This window comes from Pteropus vampyrus, unplaced genomic scaffold (assembly GCF_000151845.1).
Source record: "Pteropus vampyrus isolate Shadow unplaced genomic scaffold, Pvam_2.0 Scaffold97, whole genome shotgun sequence".
NCBI lineage: Eukaryota > Metazoa > Chordata > Mammalia > Chiroptera > Pteropodidae > Pteropus > Pteropus vampyrus.
In genome coordinates, this window is record NW_011888878.1 from 6,034,301 (window position 1) to 6,041,514 (window position 7,214).

The 7,214-nt window shown below is 38.2% G+C and overlaps 1 long non-coding RNA gene across 2 annotated transcripts in view; it reads right to left on the reverse strand.

Moving 5' to 3' along the window:
• Window positions 1-6,468, reverse strand: part of LOC111742576 — a 24,867-nt gene extending 18,399 nt beyond the window's left edge. The window contains exons 1-2 of one of the 2 annotated variants that reach the window (XR_002781378.1): window positions 6,366-6,468; window positions 4,242-5,078 (exon numbers count right to left, since the gene is read on the reverse strand). This is a non-coding gene — a long non-coding RNA (uncharacterized LOC111742576). Of the gene's footprint in view, window positions 1-4,241; window positions 5,079-6,365 lie in introns of those variants that run through there. The other variant, XR_002781377.1, reaches the window with a different exon arrangement.
• Between the last annotated feature and the right edge of the window lie 746 nt (window positions 6,469-7,214).

Sequence of the window (7,214 nt, forward strand, 5' to 3'; positions counted from 1 at the left end):
CCAACAATCAAAAGTCCTGGACCAAATGGCTTCATAGGTGAATTGAACCAAACATTCAAAGAAGAATTAATACCTATCTTCCTCAAACTAGTCCAAAAAATTGAAAAGAAGGGAAGACTCTTAAGTTCATTTTATGAGGCCATCATTACCCTGATTTTAAAACCAAAAAATTACCAAAAAAAAAATTATAGACCAATATCTCTGATGTACATAGATATAAAAATCTTCCACAAAATATTAGCAAAGTAAATTCGGCAATACATTAAAAAGATCATACACCATGATCAAGTGGGATTTAGTCTTGGGATGTAAGGTGGCTTCAATATCTGCAGCCAATTAACATGATACACCAAATTAACAAATGAAGAATAAAAATCATATGATCATTTCAGTAGATGCAGAAAAAGCATTTGACAAAATCCAGCATCCATTTATGATAAAACCCCCAGCAAAATGGGGAAAGGGGGACCATACCTCAACATAATACATGTCTTATATGGCAAGCCCACAGCTAAAATCAGACTCAAAAGTGAAAAGCTAAAAACATTTCCCTTAAGATTAGGAACAAGGCAAGAATGTCCACCTTCATTACTTTTATTCAACATAGTATTGAAAGTCCTAGCCACAGCAATAAGACAAGAAAAAAAAGTAAAAGTCATCCAAATTGAAAAGGAAGGAGTAAAATTGTTGTTATTTGTAGATAACATGATATTATATAAAGAGAACCCCAAAGAGTTCACCAAAAAACCTACTTGAACTGATAAATGAATTCAGTAAAGTAACAGGATACAAAATTAATATTTAGATATCTGTTGCATTTTTATATACCAACAACGAACTATCAGGAAGAGAAATTAAGAAAACAACCCCGGGGTGGCTCCATAGTGTAGTGGTTAGCACGTCTACTTTACACGCAGAAGGTCCTGGGTTTGTGCCCCAGGTGGAGCAATGGATCATACCCCAGGTGCACCAGGCCCCCCGGGTATGCCAGGCCCCCCGAGTGCGTCAGGGGTGCCAGGCCCTGGGCGAACGCTGCGAGTGTGTGGGAGGAGATGCCCCACCTTCAGAGATCCAGTTTTTAAGGGGAGATGGCGACATCCATAGGTCAGAGATGGAAGTGGGAGGCGGGGGGTGGAGGGGCAGAGAAATGGGGGCGGTGGCAATTAAAGAGGGGGGAACAATCCCATTTACAATTGCCACAAATTAAAATACTCAGGAATAAATTTAACCAAGGAAGTAAAAGATCTATATTCAAAAATTATAAGACATTGAAGAAAGAAATTAAAGAAGATATAAATAAATGGAAGCATATACCATTCTCATGGACAGAAAGAATTAGTATTATTAAAATATCCATACTACCCAAAGTAATCTATAGATTCAATGCAATCTCTGTCAAAATACCAATGGCAATGTTCACAGAAGTGGAACAAATAATCCTAAAATTTATATGGAAACATAAAAGACCCTAAATAGACAAAAGAACAAATTTGAGACAAAAGAACAAATTTGGAGGTATCACGCTACCTGATATCAAAGTATACTACAAGGCTATAGTCATCAAACCATCATGGTGCTGGTATAAAAACAGACACAGAGATCAATGGAACAGAACAGAAAATCCAGAAATTAACCCGCACCTATATGGCCATTTAATCTATGACAAAGGAGGCAGGAATGGACAATGGAGTAAAGACAGTCTCTTCAATAAATGATGTTGGGAAAACTGGACAGATATAGGCAAAAAAAATGAAACCACTTTCTTACACCATCTATAAGAATAAATTCAAAATGGTTTAAAGACTTAAATGTAAGACCCAAAACTATAAAAGAAAACATAGGCAGTACACTCTCTGACATTGCTCTTAGTAATTTTTTTTTTTTGATATGTCTCCTCAGGCAAGGGAAGCAAAAGAAAAATTAACTAAAGGGCCTAAACTAAATTAAACTAAACTACATCAAACTAAAAAGGTTTTGCACAGCAAAGGAAACAATCAACAAAACGCAAAGACAACCTACTAAATGGAAGCATATACTCACCAATGATACATCTGATAAGGAGGTAATATCCAAACTATATAAGGAACTCATACAACTTAACACCAAAAAAACAAATAATCTTTAAAAATAGGCAGAGAACTTGAATAGTCATTTCTTCAAAGAGGACATACATAGCCAATAGACATATGAAAAGTTGCTCAATATCACTAATCATCAGAGAAATCAAATTAAAGCCACAATGAGATATCACCCCACACCTGTCAGAATGGCTATGATCAATAAATTTACAAACAACCAGTGTTGGTGAAGATGTGGAGATAAGAGAACTCTCATGCACTGTTGGTGAGATTGCAAACTTGTGTAGCCACGATGGAAAACCTTTTGGAAGTTCCTCAAAAAATTAAAAATAAAACTACCTTATGACCCAGTATTTTCACTTCTGGGTATTTATCTGAAAAAATCCAAAACATTAATCAAAAAGATACTTGCACCTCTATGTTCACTGCAGTCTATTTATAATAGTCAAGATACCTAAGTGCCCATCAATAGACTGGATAAAGTTGAAGTGGTACATATATATGATGGAATATTACTCAGCCATAAACAAGAATGAAATTTTGCCATTTGTGACATGATGGATAAATCTAGAGTGTATTATACTAAGTGAAATAAATCAAAGAAAGACTAATACCATATAATGTCACTTATATGTGGAATCAAAACAAAACAAAACAAATAAACAAACAAAACAGAAACAAACTCATAGATACAGAGAACAAACTGATGGTTGCCAGATTGGGCAGTGGGTGGGGAGCTGGGTGAAAAAAGTGAAGGGATTAAGAAGTACAAACTGGCAATTACAAAATAGTCACGGGGATACAGCTTAGGGAATTAGGCAATAATATTGTAATAACTACATATGATGTCAGTTGGATGCATGACTTAGTGGCATCGCTTTGTAAGTTATATAATTATGTACACCTGAAACAAACATAACATCGAAAGTCAACTATAATTGACAAAAAAATATATTGTTTCTAATAGCAAGTATAGAGAAGAATCTAAAAGTCCCAAAAGGAGGAAGCAGATGAGTATAATCATATGATATGGTATGTCCATTTTCAAAGTCTGTGTAACTATTACAAATGATGTTCTAGAAATATATTTATTTACATGGTGGATCACATCATGTGGCAGACACAGAGATGTGAGGAAGGGTTGTGGACCTCCTCCAGCTGACAGCTACATCCGGATTGGCCTCTGTTGTAGAGAGCCTCTGGAACATAGATAGGCCTATGACCCAGCTTTGATCATGCAGATAAAGACAATACCCTAAAGGATGAAAGAGCAAAAAAGATACAGGAGCCTTCATATTTGAATGATCATGCAGCGCACAGAGGCCCCCCCTCCACCCCGCTACCTCTGCCTAGCTGGTCTGGTCCACCACCTTGGAGAAATCAATTTCTATCTTCTTAAAGTCTCTGTATTTTGAAGTATATTTGTTATAGCCGTGTTGCCTTTTACCATAGCTAATATAGTTGTCTGCATTGCAAATCAGGAGATATCACATAAAAATACTAATTTCTGTTGAAAAATCTGGTAATGTAGCAACACTGGACCTGTATTTTTGTAAGATAATCTTCCAGGGGTGAATGGTGACTGCCCCTCAGAAGGACCACGTGATGTTTAGCTCACTATAGTCCTGCCTGGTCCACTTCTTTCTTTCATGGTATCTGCCTAACTTCTGAGAAATTTGTACCCTCAGCATTAAAGGCACTTTTACCAATCCATTCTCCTGATCCAAAGATTTCGCTCCCTCCCCAGTGACAGCAAGATTTTTCAGTATGAGAAGCACCACATTCTCACCCCATCTATTAGTTGCCCCTTCACTCCTGTACTCTCAAAGTCTCATCTCCATGTCTTTGCTCATGCTGGTCCTCCTGCCCAGAAAAACCAGCCTCCTCTCCACTCCTGTAAAGCGCCCCTGTATATCTCCTCAGTGCCCAGTGACCTTGTCTTTTTCTATACTGCTAGGATGCAAATTAATTGTCTGTGCTTCTCAAAGGATCATAGAATTTCAGAGGTAGAAAGAACCATAAGGAAAGGAGATAGAGATGTAAAATAAGTATTTGAAATGAAATGACAAAACTAGTAAATGGCTAGTTTCTGGAGGGAAAACTTAGACTCACCAACACCTAGCCCTTCTCACTCCATCTCATTCATGAACTTTTCCAAAACAGTTTCATAAAAAAATTTTTTTTATCACAACATATCATAGAAAGTCAGTTTCACATTATAACTCTGTACATGTACATACACATAAAGTTCACAAAACATGAAATATACTGATATTTTCTAGTCTATTCTATTTTTTTAATGCTGTCCTTGAATTATTTCTATGACCCATTAAATAGTTTACAACCTACAGTTTGAAAAACAGCCTCCTCCATCATTTCTTCTTGTCTGGAACTCTGCTTGTCTCCGATCCAGGGTCAGCCACTTAAGGAGCTCTGAGGCCTTGGGAAATAACTTTACTTCTTTGAGTATCAATGTTCTCATCTATAATATGAGATACTAATACTTACTTTACTAGGTTGTTGTAAGGATTCGAGATAATATATAAAAAAATTTTAGCACAGTGCCTCTTACATAACATAGTAAGTGGTCAATTTTGTTGTCAGCTAAATTTGTTGTCAGCTTTTCTTTACATTTTTGTATCGTATTCTTAAACTACGTAGCAATTTCTTTAGAATGTCACAATACCCAGAAAGCTGCTGTGCACCTGATAGGGTCTCAGTATGTGCATCAGGGACAGTGTCCTGTCACCTCCTGGATTCCTGCCTTGAATACTCAACTTCAGGAGTCAGTGATAGAATCCAAATGGGAATGGGGGAGGCAGGATGGTGAGAGAGTGTGAGAAGGGAGGAAAGAGAAGGCCGAGTTTTCCCTCCTCCAAAGGCTATGAGCACCAACTATTTCACCCTCCCAAGCACAGCTTCAGATGCTGTCAGAAACACAAAGAGTCTTCTAGGTGAGCAGAACAGAACTCCTTATATGGGGTCCAAAGGGAACATTACCTGGCAGCAGCAAAAAGGATAGGTTAGAACAATGGTATTCAGTTTGGGGAAGGGCAGTTTTGGGGAGGGCAGATTTTAAAAATTACACACAAACACATACACATGTGTGCATGCACTAACACACAGAGACACACACACATATACACTGAGTTAGTTGGTAAGAATAATAGTATAATACGGTGTGACAGCACCATTTATAGAGGAAGAAGCTAGTCCTCAGAGTTGTTCACTGAAGGTCTCAAGTTCACCCAGATCTAGGCCAGAAACAGAATTCTCTTCTCAGCCAATACCTTTCACTCTGTGCCACAGCCAGCTGCATACTTCCAAAATGCCCTCAGATGCCCACTCTGCCTCCATCTCCTGGATATAGGCAGGTTACATATTGGTTTTGAAAAGCCATAGGCATTTAACCTTCTTTTCTTATTTTTTATAAGAACCAATGTTGTTTTCTGATTAATTTTTGTTTTTTAAATCCCTGGGGAAAGTAACATGGACTACATTCGATTCTGCAAATATCATCACTCTACTGGCCTCTTCACAAGCAGCCCCAAACCATCTTTTCTGAAGACACTGCAGTGGCCATATAAAAACAGCCTCTCTTCCTATTCTCACATTTGCCTCATTTGATTCCGGAAGTCAGAAAATAACTGCTGAACCATTAAAATACTGTCAAATTACTGATTGATGAGAAACCAAGTAATTTCACTGGCAGCCTGCACTGCTGGTTCCCCACCCAGCCTAGAGAAATGCAGAACAGTTAGGTCATGAAGTGCAGGCCAGACACACTAACTCGTTCTGCACAACAAAAGAATTTCCCATATACAGGAGGCCAAACAACAGCTCAGGCTCCGAGTTTCTCAGCTTTGTCAGTTTAAGTTAGTATTTTAACACAATTTTAATAGGTAGTGATTTTATTTTGTATCTAATTAAATCAACGGAGCATGAAAATAGACATCAGAATCTGGAAGATAATGAGTCTGTTAACTTTGCTGCCAGCGTAGCTGAGCGAGGTACAGTACTTAAGCCAGAAGAATAGACTGCTTCAGAAGAGGCTTTTATTAGCTTCATTAGAGTGGTCATCAAATGAATGATTTCATAGTAAATCTAATTAACCAAGGAATGTGCAGGAGTGCATCTTCTTCCTGCTAATTGGGCATCTAGACACAAGGCATATTAGCTACCTTAGAAATTTAGCACACAGATAAATTTGATAGATTCTTCAGGGAAAAGTGTTTTATGCAAGGGGATTATATAGAACAATTTTGAACAACACAAGATCAAACTTACCAGCCTCTGGGTTCTGATGGTGGACTGAGGAACTGAGGACACGCATCTTTTTCCCCAACCCCAGGAAAGGCAGCATCTGAGACAGAAATTTTGAGGAATCTCTGAGGGAAAAAGAGCAGAGATAAAGTCAGTGCTAGATAATAGACATAAGTGTAGGGTGCAGGTCTGCCTCAGGGAGTCCTGGGGAAGCTACAGGTTCTGCCAAATACAAAGGTCTGTCCTGGGGCATGTTGTCTGATTGCAAAGAAGTCACTGAGGAGTCAGGGTTCTCAGCAACACCCTCTCAGACAGAACCACAGCGAACGGTCCACAGCGAAGCACTCTACCCCAGGATGAAACCTCCTCATGATAGCCAATGTGGGTCTCCCAAGGCCAACTGCCTGACTTGACTTGTCCATGCACCTATAAGGCTTTTCAACATGCCCCACTCACTTAAAGGAGAGCACAAGGCTCCTGCTTCAGGAAAACTCAGACCTATATACCTGAAAAGGAAACTCATGTCAGCTACCGGATGATGTGAAAAATAGTCAATCAGAAAAAAGAAGAGATCAATTAAAAATACGATCACCACTATAAAAATATAGAAGGAATAGTGGCAAAGACTAAAAAGCAAGTTTTATTTTAAAGGCAGAGTCAAAATCTCCCAGAATATATACAGTAAAAAGCAAAGACATAGAAAATACGAGAGAAAAGTAGAGAAAGAGAATATATTCAGACAGTGTGACATGTATCTCATAGTACATTCTAGTACAAATGTACAGTCATACCTGAAGAGAAGAAATAATCAAAATGATAATAAAACAAGAAGCCCCTGAACTGAAGAAAGATGTGAATTTTCAGACCGAAAAG